At 37.0% G+C, this 17,717-nt stretch overlaps 1 protein-coding gene across 3 annotated transcripts in view; it reads right to left on the bottom strand.

Annotated features, from left to right (window-relative positions):
* NAALADL2 (N-acetylated alpha-linked acidic dipeptidase like 2) overlaps positions 1-15,303 on the bottom strand; it is a 1,340,010-nt gene extending 1,324,707 nt beyond the window's left edge. For all 3 annotated transcript variants that reach the window (XM_004756608.3, XM_045088639.1, XM_004756611.3), the window contains exon 1: positions 15,161-15,303. The gene's annotated coding sequence lies outside the window, so the exon portion shown is untranslated. The remainder of the gene's footprint in view (positions 1-15,160) is intronic.
* Positions 15,304-17,717: the final 2,414 nt, after the last annotated feature.

Genomic DNA, 17,717 nt, shown 5'->3' with positions numbered 1-17,717 from the left:
GCCATCTTATTGAAAAAACGGGAAGACCATTACTTCAAAAAAAAAAAAAACCACATCTTCTTGATCCATTCATCTGTTGATGGACATCTAGATTCTTTCCATAGTTTGGCTATTGTGGAAAGACAACTATCATATGATCTCCCTGATATGAGGAAGTGGTGATGCAACATGGGGGCTTAAGTGGGTAGGAGAAGAATCAATGAAACAAGATGGGATTGGGAGGGAGACAAACCATAAGTGACTCTTAATCTCACAAAACAAACTGAGGGTTGCTGGGGGGAGGGGGTTTGTGAGAAGGGGGTGGGATTATGGACATTGGGGAGGGTACGTGCTTGGGTGAGTGCTGTGAAGTGTGTAAACCTGGTGATTCACAGACCTGTACCCCTGGGGATAAAAATATATGTTTATAAAAAATAAAAAATTTAAAAAAAAAAAACCTTTTCTTTAACATCAATACATGGATAGCAGCAGAGACCTGTATTATGGGCCAGAACACCAAATTCTAATCCCAACTTGGTCTCATTTGGTAAAACCTTTGTGAGTCTGAGCAGGTCATTTGAAGTGTCTTTATAAAATGAAAAGGGATAAACTAGATGATCACTTAAGGTAAATTATACTTTAAGAATATAATGTTCTCTAGAGAATAAAATATAAAAATACTGATTTTTATATCCCAACATTTGTATTTATAAGTTTTATATAATTAAAACCTTCAAAGAAGAATGTAATGTGGCTTCAATGAAGGACACATAAAATAAGGCTGTTATATCAAAAAGCTGATGTTCTACAAAATAATACATTTTTCAAGTTACCGACCTCATTTTTCACACTCACATGTTCAATATCAACAGAAGAAACAAAGAGCAATCTGAAAACAGAGTAAGCACAATAAACTTTTGAAAAAGCAAATCCTAAAAATGTTATAAGGTACTACTATTGAATAATATCAGCATCAAATAAATCATCTCTCCAATCTATGTCATAAAATCAGTGTTTTAGATAAAACCATAGTTTTTTGAATTTTTAAAAAATAGCAAAACAAAACACTATTTTACCTTTCAGTAATTATTTTCTTACTCTTCTAATTACAACACAAACTCTGTGAAGGGCAAATCAGAATATTCTTTTGTTTTTCTCAGTCAAGAATAACTCTTAGTGTTTACTGAAGTTAACTGAGCTGAACCAAATCCTAGGCCCAAATGGTCTGCACGTATCTATTATCACTATAAAAACCCCAGATTTCAGAGCCCCTGGGTGGCTCAGTTTTTAAGTGTCTGCCTTTGGCTTGAACCCTGCTCCATAGGAGGCCTGCTTCTCTCTCTCCTACTCCCCTTGTTTGTGTTACCTCTCTCACTGTGTCTGTGTCAAATAAACAAAATCTTTTAAAAAAGAAAAAAAATATTTCTTAGATCTGTCCACAAACTATATTTCAGGCCATAATCCCAATATTCATTTAGGGGAAAACACAGCCAAACTGATTTAGTCTTTCTGTACCTCTACTTTTCCCCATGCCTCCTTACTGTGTAATGTAACTTGGGGACAGTAAATATCCCCAAAGATGAACATGGGCCCAGTAGGTGTCATTCCTGAGGCCCACTTATAATTTCAACTCCAATTCTATTACTGACCCTCATGCATTCCATTCTGTTAGCTCAACCTTAAACATCTTTTATACTCTCAAGCTTCCTGATTCTTGCTCACAAAGTTATTCTTACCTACTTATTTCAAGTACCTCTGAGAACTACTTAGAAACAGACTTCCCCTGTATGACCCTAAGATTCATTATCTTTGTCGTTCTGCTCCACTTTCCCACCCACCCATCTATTCCACACCACCACCACCCCGCCAACACACATGGTGTGCTATCCTCCTTCATAAGCTTGCAAATGGGCAAAACCTGGCACTACTGGATATTCTCAGACACTTTTGGACAAGCTATTTCTATGTATAAATTTATGTTCTCCTATTTTCTATCTATAATTTCCCTACCTATAAATCTATCTCCTTCTTTCAGTACACCAAATTTGCTTAAGCAGCAAAAAGCAGTGGAATGACATAATAAAGTTATATTTTCACCCACCAACCCTATCAGCCTATTAGCCTAGGTATATTCTGTGTGGCTGACAAGGTTAAGTATAGAGTACACTTATGAGATTATAATCTACTTGTGGAAGAACATCTTCATGTAGGGAGTGGGGGTGGAATTTAGGAGTAGTTCTGGTTTGGCCTGCTATGTGTGTTACAGCACATTACAGAGCACTTAGCTTTTGTCATGAAGATAAAGTCATTTAAAAAGTTTAGCAAGTGTTCTCTAGCAATGTAATGATAAACAAATAAGGAGGCAAAGGTGAAAAGACACTGTGTCAGCCCATGGTGGCAAATAGAACATGATGATAAGAGGAAGATACATGAAAATTGTGCCAATAAAGCCAGCCATATATACAAGAGAACACAGGACCACAGTGGAGGGAATGTGACCAGCTCTGGGGATGGGGCTGTAGCCATTTACAAAAAGATACTTTAACTGGCTACTGCTGGATATGTAATCTATCTATCTTTTACAGAAAGGAGAAAAGCATTCCTGGTAGAATATCCACAAAAAACACAAGTGGGCACGAAAGAGTGCCAACACATCCCCCAAGTATATTGGATACATTTCTCCCTTTACCATCTTCAGGCCAGAGTGCCCTGTTCTCCATACACACATGTAAGCATGGGGTGGGGGTGGAGGAATTATAATCAAAAACTATGTTTCGGATAAGGGACAGGGAATAAAGGTGGAATCTATAATGGAGGCCAGATTACAATGGGTCTTATTCAGTGGGCTAAGTTTAGTTTCACCCAAAGGCAGTGAGATGTCAGAGACTTTTTTTTTTTAATATAATTTTTTATTTTTTATAAACATATATTTTTATCCCCAGGGGTACAGGTCTGTGAATCACCAGGTTTACACACTTCACAGCACTCACCAAAACACATACCCTCCCCAATGTCCATAATACCACTCCCTTCTCCCAAACCCCCTCCCCCCAACAACCCTCAGTTTGTTTTGTGAGATTAAGAGTCACTTATGGTTTGTCTCCCTCCCAATCCCATCTTCTTTCATTTATTCTTCTCGTACCCACTTAAGCCCCCATGTTGCCAGAGACTTTTAAACAGAGAAGTGGCAGTAACATATATCAGACAACTGTTGGTAGATGGTGACTTATAAAATCTCCCCAGTCTTTCATCCACAAGGAAACCCCCTCACTAAACTCAACAAAGACTTTCCTTAGGGAAAGGAAAGCCCCTTCTTTGGGGCTTGGCAAAGAACACAGAAAACGTTTTCACCTACCCTATATCTGATCTCACCAGATGCCCTTCCCCAAAACTGTTGGAGAATGAGAAAATGGAGAAAAGGGAAGGAAGAAAAAAAAAGAGAAATAACATTTATTAAGTACTAGGCAGCAGGCAATGTACTAGGTACTTCACATACGTTATTATCAGATCTAACTTCAAAACAACCTTCTGAGTAGATAAAATAATTCCCATTTTAAAGAAGCAAATCAAGTTGTCAGGTATCACAAAGTAGCAGAACACTGAGGTGGAAAATGGATTTAAACCCAGACTTGACTAACTCCAAAGATATTCATGTATGTAAGGATAAAGTAGTTTCCCCACATACCATCTTAATTTATTCTTACAATAATCTTTGTACAGTAGACTACTATTAGTATCATAATACTAAATAAAGAAATTAAGAAATTAAAATTCCAGAAGTTGGTCATTCATATCATAAATGAGTCAAGGAGAAAATGACATAAGGAGAAATAAACAAAGAATTTAGATAAATAAAGAATTTATTCAACCTGGACCTAATATGTAAATAAAGAAATTAAAATCTGAAAATTGGTCATTCATATCATAAATGAGTCAAGGAGGAAATGACGTAAGGCAGGTGCCCTAGAAGGGTGCAGTAACTGCATTAAAAAGTAGCTAGTGAAATATAGATACCAAATCGACAAAGCCCTTCCTTAATCCTTCCACTAGACTTAGCATAGCACGGCATTAATAAACAACGTTTTATTGGTTTCAATGTTTTGGATTTTGCTTTTGATTTTTTTTTTTAAGATATATTAGAGCATGTGGGCACACATAAGCAGGGGGAAGGGCAGAGGGAGAGAATCGCAAGCAGGCTCCCCCCTGAGCCCAGAGCCAGACCTCAGGACCCTGATGTCATGACCTGAACTGAAATCAAGAGTCCCATGCGTAACCATCTGAGCTTCTCAGGCACCCTGCTGTTCCTGTTTTAATATCAAAGTGAAGGAATAGTGATGCAGACAAAATATGTTGTAAAAAAAAATGGGTGATTTCTTTCCCACCACCCCCAAAAATATGTAAACCAAAAAGACATGAGAAACAGCAATTCCTTAATCAGAAATGGAAACTAGTAAAATGGCAGTCCTTCTTTATCAAACATTAATTTATAGGTTTTATAACTACTTTGTCCTGAACACATTGTGATTTTTTTTATCATAAAAATGCTTAGAGGAGTTCAAATTGGATAAATACTAAGAAAATGTCTACATTATAATACAAACACATTAAGCTTCTATTATGTAGTTTTCTGCTTGCTTCACAAAATTAGATTTTTATATTTGATACTGAACAAATAAGAGAATAGCTGTTTTTTTATAGATATATACCAGGCAGCAATGAAGTAAAGAGCAACTTCAAGGGAAGAACTGGTAATTATGAGTCACTTGAATCTCACCAATGTCACTATCTATAATATTTACAATAAAGTACGCCCTCAGTACTAGCAGAATCCACACCAACATTCCCAAATTAGGGTTGATACAGAAGTTAGAGACAGATGGCAACATACCATGTCATCCTTGGTAAATGCAGAAACAAAGCCACCTTTTCTTTCTATACATACACAGTATCAGTTTTTACTAACTTAAAAAAAGTGTTCAGCATTTAATAACCATTAAAATGTGTTTTTTTCATTCTGAGTGAAATTAAAGATTTGGGGGGAAATTACATCATTTCAACTGGTGGAAAAGAAGAAAATACATTTGACAAGGTGAACATGCTCACTTTCTTGTCCTTTCTATGCCCCCAACTCAAAATTAACAAAGCAAGTGGGGGGAAAAAAAGAAGGTTTTAACCTTGGAAAATTGATAAGGAACATAATGACGATGACAGTAACCTGGACCTAATATGTAAATATCACTGCAATAACAAAATTATGATATACATTCAGATAACAAGGCAAAAACTGAGAAAAGAGATAGGAATTCTTTGCCTTATTCTGATAACCTAAAAAGAATGGTTTATGATAATACAAAATTTCAATAATACCACCAAAACTCCAAAAAGACTTTAATTTAGTGCATTATAGCTGAAAACCAGACAGAAGACAGCTATTTTAAATATTTAAAATAATATATTTTCAAAAAAATAAAGCTAAAAATATCTTTAAAGCTATTAAAATAATATATATGTGAACTGTACTTTAACAATAGATTTACACTATTCATATGACAATATGTGACACTAAAATCCCAGATCATGATTTTCTGGAAATACTTCTAAGAAAATCTATCAAGAAGAATTTCTGTGGCCCTAGTAATAGAATAATTATCCTAATAGAATGTGGTTAAACAAAGTAAGTAAGCGACTTCATGTAGTTGTTGTAGACATTCGTACCTATAAAAAATCAAATGAGGCAGAATGTCATTTAAGAGTGCTTTTTGATAATGGTAAAAAGTTATTTTCCTCCAACTCTGGTTCCACAGGAAAAGAGAAGGCTGGTTGGGTACTTAAGACTTTCAACAAGGACCCCTCTTTTGATGTGTTTCCTCCTTTTCTGTTTTAAGTTACACCTGGTCAATTCCAGAACACAAAAAAGGATTAGTCATAGAGATAGAAAGAGATCATAGTCCCTATCTTCAGGCATATGAATGTCTAATGTCTAGCCTTCCAAAACACAAGTTTTGGAAAACAAACTTTAGATTAAGCCTTCAAAATCTTTCATAAATAACTCTATCTCTATCTTTATTTATGACTATTTTAACTATTTAAAGCTCTCCTGAAGTATCTTTTTCTTACATGGCCCCGTAGTCAAAATAACCTACCATGTACATTAAAATACCTCAAAAATTAGAAAAAAGAATGTGAATAACTCTTTAAGTTAAATATCTCTGAGTCTTTTAGTATCTCTTTTGCAGGGTGCTCTAAGGGTGATTTTGTGGTAATGGAATACTTCTACACCTTGACTGTGGGGACAAACTGCATAAATCTACACTTGAGATAAAATGATAAAATTTTACACACGTGTTATACCAAAGCCTCTTTCCTAGTTTTAATACTGTACTATAGGGAAACCATAAAGAGAACACAGGACCTTTCTGTTCTATTTGTCCATGTTCCTATATATCTACAGTTCAAAATAAAAAGTAAAAAAAAAGGGAGGGAAACCTATCAGAAATCATAATATCTCAATGCCAGGAGCGTGGGGAAAAAATAGAAGAGTAAGAAAGAACATTATTTCCACAAATCTAAGATATCAGTGTGGGCAAATACCAGGAAAGCAAGTAAACCAAAGCAGGCAGACAATGGCAAATAATCTAAATGTTTGATAGTATATAATAAGCTTAATGGGACTAAACAAGATGTGAACATGACAACCAAACTATCTATCTGTATGTCAACCTATATCCTTTACTGAGATCTGAAAATGTATTTGAGAGACTTATATAAATAAGAAATTATTTTAATGTCTGAATTTTTTTAAAAAATCACGTATTTTACACTGATGTCATAGTCACATTCATTTGTTTTTAAACATTTAATTTACCAGTTAATTTACTTAACCACTGTGAAAATTAATAAAGGGTCACTCATTTAAAATGGAGTCAGGGAGCCCCAAAGGGAGAGCGCTCATGCACAAACTTGCCATCAAAGCTCACCTTACATTCCTGGGCAGAAAGTAGTTCACTTTACAACCCCAGCAAGAAGAAGTAAGATTTCCTCTTTGTCCAGCAACAGCCTAGCCGATGACAAATTGCCACAACTCAGCCAATGAGAAACCATCACTATCCTGAACTCTTCCTCCAAAAGATTTTTGTTCACAGCAGCCCCTCCCAACTGCCTCCATTTTCTCTATAAAATAACAGTTACTCTACCTATGTCCTCCAGACCTGCCTATTGTTTGCCATCGCTTATGTGTCCCAATTTGTAATTCCTCTGCTATTCCCAAATAAATTCATTTTGCTGGTAAAATAAGTGACCATTTTATTTTATTTTATTTTTTATTAACATATAATGTATTATTTTCCCCAGGGGTACAGGTCTGTGAATCATCAGGCTTACACATTTCATAGCACTCACCATAGCACTTACCCTCCCCAATGTCTATAACCCAGCCACCCTATCCCTAACCCTCCTACCCCCCAGCAACCCTAAGTTTGTTTCATGAGATTAAGAGTCTCTTACGGTTTGTCTCCCTCCCAATCCCATCTGGTTTCACTTTTCCCCCTCTACCTTCAAGACCCCCTGTCCTACTTCTCAAATTCCTCATATCAGAGAGATTATATGATAATTGTCTTTCTCTGATTGACTTGTTTTGCTTAGCATGATACCCTCTAGCTCCATCCATGTTATTGCAAATGATGGCCATTTTATTTTTAAGATTAACACTTTTTCCCCAAAAAAACCTTTTTTAGTAAATCTAACATTCATAGAATATGACCATATTTATCTATGGCTTGAAACCCTCCAACACAACTCAGAGCATAACTGGAGAATCATCATTTTACTTTTCATTTACAAGGTGGTGATTTACAAATCATTTTGTCTGGCCAATACCGGAACAGCCATTAGACCTTTGTTGACTAAGTTATCTTCAGGAAAATTCTTAGAAGAGGAATAACTGCTAGGGATCTATCATTTCAGCTATGACTTCCTAAAAACAGGCTTACCCTTGGAACCATGTACCCCTGTAAACAGAGCTTCCCCAAGAAAACGTCATTCACACACTCTCATTTTAACAAGAGACAGTAAAGCCTTGAGGCATTTTTCACAAACATACATACATAAGGCTTCCTGCATAATTAGCTTAAAAATACCTAGATCTTATTTTTAAAGTTTTCTGGGAATGTAGCAAAATTAAATCTAGGAAAAGAGTCCAAGACTGTGAGGCTCCTTTAGTCATTCCCAATCAGATTCACATCACTTGAGAAGGCTGGATAAAGGAAGCGGTTATCACTTAAATGTAATTAAAAATCTCAAACTGATTTCTACAACCAGCATTTCAAAAAAAAAAAAAAGTATTACAGTGTACCAGAAGGTTTGAACACACTCTAAGAGTTCTGAAGCCTAGTAGAAAATACGTTTCAGGTTTGGTTTAAAAAAAAACCTGAATGGTCCCCTCTGGGAACTAAGATGTAAGTGCTTCTTAAAACTAGGAGATGCCCCAAAAATTGTCAAATCATTGACTAATGTGTTAAATTGACAATTAAAACAAAACAAAGTAAGAAAAAAAAACAATTACTTGGAGAGTATGATTTGTTTAAAAGTGTTTCTACTTTGTTTGTTTTCTCATTTCTAAGTGTAAAAAGATAAACAAATTCAAAGTACATTTAAAAATGGACTATGTGGGGGACACCTGGGTGGCTCAGTGGGTTAAGCCTCTGCCTTCAGCTCAGGTCATGATCCCAGGGTCCTGGGATCAAGCCCCACATCAGGCTCTCTGCTAAGCAGGGAGCCTGCTTCTCCCTCTCTTTCTGCCTGCCTCTGCCTATTTCTGCCTACTTGTGATTTCTCTGTCAAATAAATAAATAAATATCTTAAAAAAAAAAAGGCATGCATTATTTGAGGTTATTTTATCACCAATGATAATTGGACTCAATGCACAAGAACAAGACTCATGCAGAGTTATAAATTTACCAATAAATGAGGCTGGAGCAATATAATAAATAAAGTCCTAAAACTGAAGAAGTTAATGAATACTTATATGCCAAGGTTGTAAAAAAGCAAAATGCCACTTCTAATACAGAAAATATTCATAGGTGGTATTACATGCAATGAAAAAAGTCAAAAGTATATAATTTTCATTATCTGTTTTTAAAGGATTCATCCTCTTCTAAAGTTTTTCATGACTAAACATCTAAAAATATCTGTAATACATCCTAAACAAACCATATTTTGGTAATTAATATTGACAGCATCAATTCTCATTATGATTAAAGCTTTTTTTAAACATTGAAACCACACTTACAGACAAGTAGGGAAAATCACGCTGAGCTCAAAATACTACGTTTCTATGTAAGACAAATCACCTTTCTTATCTGAACTGCTCAGATCAAAATGTCAAAACAATTAAATTACAATTTCGTCTGACATCAATATCCTATGCAACAGTGCAAAACAGACAAGCCTGATTTCAAGCACACCATTTGCTTTTAAATGGCAAACAAACTGAGCAATTAATCAAATTTTGCAAAGGAAAACATGAGACAATATGCCAGATCATAGAGGTCAAAGGATTCATCAAGACACACTTTTTATGTAACCCTATGTTTTTGGCTCAGGGGGAAAAATTATCTATTCCTTCATACAAAAACAAAAATAGACAAACATAAGGACAGATATTTAACTGCCTACACACCAAATATGACTATAAATCACATATTTTTAAAAATCATATTGATTTTATAGCTATATGTAACTGCTTATATTTATGTGTATACATATCTATATATGTTTGTGTGTGTGTGTAGTAAGGAAAAAAGAGAACTAAAATTTTTATCTTAACAAACCTCATTCTTCCATGTTGCTATCATATTTCTTTGAATGTACCATGTAAAAAGTTATATAATCATATTTTTGAGCTGTAAGAGGCACTAAAATGATCCTGAGCTACCTCTTCACTTCTCAGTTTAAAAAAAAAAAAAAAAAACTGAAGGTGAAAGAAGACACAGGCACAAATGCTATCCAGGAACAGAATTGGGACTAGAATTCTTGGCCCTTAAATTCTAATTTTTTGCACCAAACAATTATGTCATATACTAAAGGTTAAAACTCCTAAAAACTGATATTATCAGGAGAAACAATAATAGATTCCTATTGTTATATTTTATATTTACTTAATTTTTAAAGTATTCTTTCAAAGATAAGGCCTCATGAGAAAATGATGACAAACTAGAATTTTCTATCAAGGCATATTTAAGATTTCATACCTCTTCAACTGTAATATACATTAAGGATTAATCAGAATCTTACAGACTTTATACATATAAAGCATAGGACTTTAACTGCAAAGCATTGATTTATGAATTATCGTACTCTCATTGGCTAAAATTCTTTTCATATATATTTTTCCTATGTATCTAAAAAGAATGTAGCATTATAGTTAAGGATATAGATGCTGTAATATTACTACCTGGTGCACTACTTATTACTATATAGCCATGAGCAAGTTACTTACGCATTTGTGGCTTTCATTTTTGAAATATTACCTGATAGGGTTTTGGTGAAAATTAAATGTTAATACATACAAACCAAAACAACAATGCTAGCTCTTAGTAAATGCTCAAAAAATATTAGCTATTATTGCTAATTTGGGTTTGGCAAACATTTTGTAGAAGACCAGAGAATAAATATTTGAGCCTTCTCCAGCCATAGCATCTCTGTCTCAATGACTCAATGCTATGGTCTATGACAAATGCAGACACAGATAATAAACTAATAGATGTAGTTCTGATCCAGAAAACCTGATTTACAGAAACAGGTGACAAGCTGGGTTTGGCCTGAGGGCTATAGTTTGCAGCCCCTTGATAAAGAATAACACCACACTCTACCAAGAAAATGAACAGATCAAACAAGTAACAGAAATTGGCCCAGCAGGTACAGAACTAGAACCAACTACCATGCAGTTCAACTATCTTTTTACCTATTCATTTAGGAAAGGCTCTATAAAGTCTTCATATTCTGACCTACAAACAGAAACAATCTCTGCATTTTCTACTCTCCCACAACATACAAGATCAACAGAGAACTGAGAGATTTTAAAGGATGATGAATACACTGGGATTCATTATACTATTCTACTTTGGAGTTGTCTGATAATTTCCATAATATTTTTTTAAACATCTCAAGGTATTTATCAATTTTCTCAGAATACTTGTGTAACATTCTTTTGGTTTTGTTCTCTACTAGATATAGTAATTTGAAGGCAGGGTTTATGTCATTTGCATCTTGGTATCACCATCTACTGCCAAGACCTCAGACAGAACCCTGTTTTATAATTAGAATCAATAAACAAATGATCCGTAAATAAGTGACAGAAATTCATCTCGAACAAGTCCTATTTCCAACGTCAACAGTTCTCTCCATCTTGTCAAACTGCTGGATATCCATTAGTAATGTTGTCAAAAGGCTCTTTCCCTACACCCAATTTGTTGCCAATCCAGTCTCATTATATCATTTTCAAAATCCAACCTGAAATCTATTTCTAGCTAACATCTCTTTCCAGGTCTAATACAATCTATCCATAAGTAGATTTCACCACTCTCCATTAGATCACACTTGGCACTTAAAACTTAAGGCATCTGTTTGATATGAAGATAATATCCTTAGAACTTTACTGTAGTTATCTAACAGCATTAGAGAAATTCAATGTTTTTACCTTCTTCATAACAGCCTTTCCCAAATTTCATGATATGATTTTGCTTACCTTATTTCTTCCTTCACCTATAGCTCACTTTTATTATATAATTTCAACTTTCTTTCCGAGACTCCTCCCAAAGAGAACCCAAGGCTGGAATTCCTCAACAACACTTATTTCTTTGCTTCAGGAAATTTTCAGAATCTCTAAGTATATTCTCACCAAATATATTCACTAACCAAATGGGAAGAAAAGGTATTTCCCACAAATTTCTAATGTATCACAACTGTCACTTGTCACAATGAGAAAAGTGAAGTGATCCAAAAAGAACATCCACACACAACCCCACCTGCATCTGTGTCCACAGTTTTCCTTCTCTCTTACCACTACCAATAAGCAGCCCATCCTAGTAATAGATAACCTCTCCTGTTGCATCCTCTCTAACATGAAAACAATCCCTCCTTCTTCTTCATCATTAACTTCCCAGGTCTAAGGGCTCTTTGTCATTAGCAAAACAGCATACCATTGTTTCACACACCTTTAAAACTCTCTATCATTTAGCCTTCCAACAAATCCTCCATTTCTCTATCTTTTCCATATACATCTTCAAAGGACATACTCCATTACCCTCTTCAATTTTCTCTTCTATTTTTCAAACATTCCAAACAAGCTTTCATCACCCATCACTGCATGGAAATTGCTATCATCAAGTCATCAATGCTTTCCTTTGCTGAGTCAATTCTCAATCTTCATCTTTAGAACAGTGGGTGAGTCTCCTACTTCTTCAAATGCTTCCTTCATTTGGTTTCCAGGACCCTACACTCTCCAACTCTTTTTATTACCAAGCATGCAGCTCATTTTTAGAATCCTTTGATTGTTCTTTCTCATTTCATAATGTAGGAGTGCCCCAAGGCTCAATTCTTGGTCTTCTTCAGTTTTCTAGCCCTACACATTTTTTTTTAAAGAATTCACCCAATCTCTTCACTTTTAAAATCAGTTAGTTGTTGAAAAATCCCAAATGTGTATCATTAGTCTGGCTTTCAGACTGCCTGCTGGACATCCTCACTTGGATATTTAAAATGCATCTAACCCTTAACGTGTTCAAATCCAAATTTTTAATACTTGCCATACTTTTCTCCTGCTAGCTTCCCATCTCAGTAGAAGTTCTCCCAAGTTTCTTTTGCTTTCATACTCCAGACGCAATCTGTTAGCAAATCCTGCGTATTGAACCATCAAAATACATCCAGAATCTGAACTTTTCACCATCTCCACTGTTACCATCCTGGTCTAACCTAATATCATCTATCACACGGATTATTATAAAAGCCTATCTGGCACCCCTGCTTCTACCCTTGCCTTCTTCCTTCAATCTGTTCTTAACATAGCAGCCAGAGTAAGGGTGTTAAATAGTTGTCAGTTCTGATGCAAACACTCCAAAGGCTTCTAGATCACTTCAAGAAAAATCTAGAGTCACTATAATAGCTTACTAGACCAGTAATACAATCTAGCCTCTACTTCATTTAAGACCACATATCCTACATCCCTCCTTCCTCCACACTACTCCATCCACAGTGGCTTCTTGGCTGTTATCTGAACACACCCATATGTGGGCTCTCTGCATTTTCTGTTCTGTGCACCTAGAAAACTCTTGGCCTAATTATCACACGGCTGACTCCTTCACCTGCTCTAAGTCTACTGAAACGTCACCTTCTCTGGAGGCCTTTCCTTACAATCCTATTTTAAACCACTAAACACAAACACCACACACACCATTTCTCCATAGCACTTACTACATATTTTTCTATTTCATATATATATATATATATATATATATATATATATATTGTCTCCCTCCACTAGCACGTATACTCCAAGAAGGCAGAGCTTTATTCCAGTGCCAAAAAACAATGCTTGGCACACATCAAGCATTTGATAAGTTTAGTGACTAAACAAATAAATATTAAGGTCTCTGTGAATCTGTTAGTGCTTTTATAATTAATAAATTTATCACTTCATTCTTGTTGGTCCTAAAATAAAAGTTTATAATATTTGTATGGTACGAGGAATACATTGGATCACTCTTGTGAACTGAAGTTACTTTCGTTTTTCCCATAAGTCCTGAGATCAGAAATTACTACCAATTATAGGGGAGAAAAAGCTCTGAGTAGTTTCAGGTGAAAGTACTGCTGAATGATATCCTCTTCCTGTTAAGAATGGTTAGGAGAGTTTAAAGAAATGGGCAAATACTACTGAAACATCAAAGCCCAGTTTAAAACCCAACCCTTTCCTTATTCTTCTTCCCCCCATACACCTAGAGCACTTCATACCACTAGTGCAGTACTCATTATGGTCCCTCCTCCTGGATACAGAGTCTCCGTAGGACAAGAACTGAATTTCGTTTCTCTCTTAACCTGCACGGTTAGTCGCTATCCATGACTGGCATTCAAAGAACTGTTACTGGATTCTACTAAATGGAGTGAAAATCACAGGAACCCATGACATAGCTGCTTATGTTTGTCAAGATGTAGTCCATCAACAAGCAATACCATTTATCTAGGTTCCTAAGGTCAGTTTTTAACCAACCCAAGTCTTCTGTTCCGCAGAGCTAAATGAAGTAGTAGGACATACATGTACAGGTCCAGGACCTATTACTCTGCCGGATACACAAGCACACAAGCAACAGTAAGGAAAGGGACGACAGAAAAGTAAACGATGCTGTACGTGTACTTGTTATTCTAACAGCGAAGGACAAAAGAACACAGACACCAAAAGATGAGAGACCCAATAAAGGAGGGAAAGGGGGTTGGGGGGATGTAAAGAACGTGTTAAACAAAGGGGTCAGGGGGCTAGAGGTTGGCGCTACGGAAGAATGAGACGACGGGGCAAATGTGTACTACGGCAGACCCTGAGAAGCCAGCGCAGACGCTAATCATAGGCTGCTCTTGCAACACTTCTCATAAACTTCCTTGAGAAAGCCATCCTGCGCGTCCTCTGTAGCGGCATTCCACACGCGGGGCGTCACTCTGGGCGAGCCATCCCCCAAACACCGGTCCGCAGCGCCGCTTGTCTTTACCTGCGTCCCGCTAGGGTGCCGCGTCCGGCAGCCCAGCGGGCGTGCGTGCATGTGTGAACGTGTCATAAAAGGGCACTCGGGAGATCCTGGGCTCCGCTCTTAGGACAATCGGATTCGGGAGGTTGGCGGGGGGCTCGAGGAGAGGATGGGGGCTCCTTCGGCCCGCGAGTGCCGGAGTTGAGAGGGGGGCAGCCGGAGCCAGGTGCCCCGCGCACCGCCCCCTCGAGGTTGCCCCCGCCCCGCCGCCGGAGCGCCCCTCCGCCCGGGTCCCGACGCTGGGTTGGCGTCCCGGGACCCACGCAGGGGTGCGGCCAGCGCCGCAGCCGCGCCAGTCTGGGCGAGAGGGAGGGCCGGACGGCTGGGCCCGGACCGCGCCGCCCCAGAGCGCCGAGCTCGTTTTGACAAAACTTTGAAAACAGAAGGACTCCGATTACCTGAGCGGCGCGGGCGCGGGCGCGGGCTCGTCTGCGGTACGGCTGCCGGGCGCGGGCCGGGTTTTCAGCAGCCGTAAAGCGGGAGGAGAGCGCGCGAGCCGCGGCGCGAGCCCTCGCCCCCGAGCTGCGGCCCCGGCGCCTCCGCCGCGAGCGTCAGCCGCTTGGCAAAGAGCGGGCTGGGCTGAGTCATAATAAAAGACACGTTTGCCGAGCGAAGTGGGATGAGGGGCCTCGAGGAGCCGTGTTAAATGGCAAGAGGCTCAAAAATAGGAAACGGGTTTTTTTTTAAGTGGCCCAAACTTAAAAACTTGTCTCATGGTGGGACAGATACGAGGTTTTTTTTGTTTTGTTTTGTTTTGGTTTGGTTTGGTTTGGTTTTTGTTTTGTTTTGTTTTTAATTTGCACATAGTTGACAAATACTCTCTGTGTCTAATAAAACTTTATAAAGATTTTTTTTTTTTCTATACGTGCATTACCTCTGGAGCCAAAGGCTGGGTATAATGCTCAGCTTCAGTTTCAGCCATCGGACCTCATGCCAGTTACTTGGATTCCGTGCCTTTGTTTCTCATCTGTCGAACAGGATAATAAAGGTGTCTTTCTCCGGAGAAAATGCTGGGAGGGTACTTGGCATAGTGCCCGCACTAAACATTAATAATCACGATATTTTTTAAAAGTGGGGATAAATACAGACGAGCTTATAGATGAACAGCTTTACAAGGAAAATGTAAAAATAAAACAAGAACTTTAGCAAGTGGTGTAAATTAAACAAATGTTTCAATGGAGGAAAATACATTGGAGCCTCTAAAAAATAAAGCTAAGAGATGTAGCTGAGGTACAAAAACGGAAGAAAAAGAAGAAAAACTGGGCGCAGTGACCAAAAATCTGAAGCTTCATGGCAGAAAGAAGGCAGAGTATGTTTACTTGCTGTTTAGAAAGTCATGACAAACTCCCTCTGCTGAGAGATTAAAAAAAAAAAAAAAAAAATTTTTTTTTTTTTTTTAATAGATAAACAACTAAAAATGAGCCCCAAATGAGGATCCTTCACTCCAATGAATGAGATTTGGCAGTTCTGCAAAATGAGGAAATTCTTCCTGGTGCTGCATCTTAGGGGGTTGAGTCATCAAACCCATAGCAAAACTTAGTGGGCTGGATTCCTAAAAGGCATGCCAGATGGATGTATTCTGCTTCGTTTTAATAACTGTATGATGTTCCCTCTGTCCTGTCAATTTTGGAAGAAAGGAATCTGAATAAAGATTTAAGAAGTGAACTTGAAAATAAAAGCCGAACTAGTTACTTAATACATGAGTATCCACCCACAATGAGCATGCAGTTAAAGATTACAAAGTAAGTAACCATTTCTTCCAACTCACCCTCCCTCTGCTTTGTTTCTGCTTTCACTGTATTTCTTTTTATCTACTTTTATTTTATCATCTTTATACAATGGAACTGCCTAGTGGAAACATGGTTTTAATTAATACCAAGGCATGGAAAGAATTTTTGCTAGGCCTCTCTAAGTAGGGTCAAACTTTTTGAAAGAAAGGTTTTTCAGTTGAAGTTTTAATGAGAATAAGGGTAAATTGGCAGATGTGAAACCAGAAGTTGTTCTAGACGAACAGGAAAATAGACTAAAGAGAAAGAATGAAATAGAAATCAGAAACAGTTCTACTCCCTAATTACTGTAAGCACCAAAGACTAGAGAAAGCTTTTTCTCCATCAGATAAAGAAAAATGGTTTACTGCCCAGCCTTTCAAATAGAAACAAAAGAAAGAAAACAGAGAAGTTTAAAACAAAACAAAACAAACAAACAAAAACCTCTTATCAGATTCTTGAAATGATTTCTTAGGAAGTCTCCTGCAGGGTAAAAGATTTGGAAGTGCCTCTTTCAGAGAGAAACACCAGCAAAATATTTAAGGGGATTAGTTTTTGTGGAATTGGGGAAAACCTTAAGTAAGATAAGAATCCCACTGTTTCAGTTTTCCTAAACCTTTAGGCTGAAGCAAACAGATTATCATTAAACCTTTATTAATATAAAACAAAGAGATAGAACCTTAAATGGTGTGAAGGTCATAAACAAAAAGAAGCAAAAAAAAAAAAAGAAAAAGAAAAAGAAAAAAAAAAAGACCAAGGGCCAAAAAACAGAGAAAGATACAAAGAGATTAGAAAGCTTTTCTAAGGGGAACCTTTGAACTTTTGGCTGAAATATGAATGCTTGTGACTTGCTTTAGACAAATAGTAGATACAAACTGAAGCTGGGAATCAAAAAGATCAGTTTATCTGAACTGCTTATCAGTTCAGATAAAAAATCTTACCTTGCCTGAAATGTTTGGGTCTGAGATGATAATTACATTTATTTTACATAGAGATAAAAACTCGCCACCTGATTTTGTATGCCCATTAACAATACCTCAATCATCAGAATCTACTTGAATGCACTTTTTAGTAGAACTCTTGGCTCTTTGTGAACTAAACCTTGGCTCATGGGTTTTTGAGCATGAATTTATCCAAAGAAGAATTTTGACTAAAAAGTGTTTGCTTTTAAAACTCTTAAAACCATCAT

This window comes from Mustela putorius, unplaced genomic scaffold, assembly GCF_011764305.1.
Source record: "Mustela putorius furo isolate JIRA1106 unplaced genomic scaffold, ASM1176430v1.1 tig00003834_pilon_pilon_pilon, whole genome shotgun sequence".
Classification (NCBI taxonomy): domain Eukaryota; kingdom Metazoa; phylum Chordata; class Mammalia; order Carnivora; family Mustelidae; genus Mustela; species Mustela putorius.
This window is presented reverse-complemented; position numbering and strand designations above follow the sequence as displayed.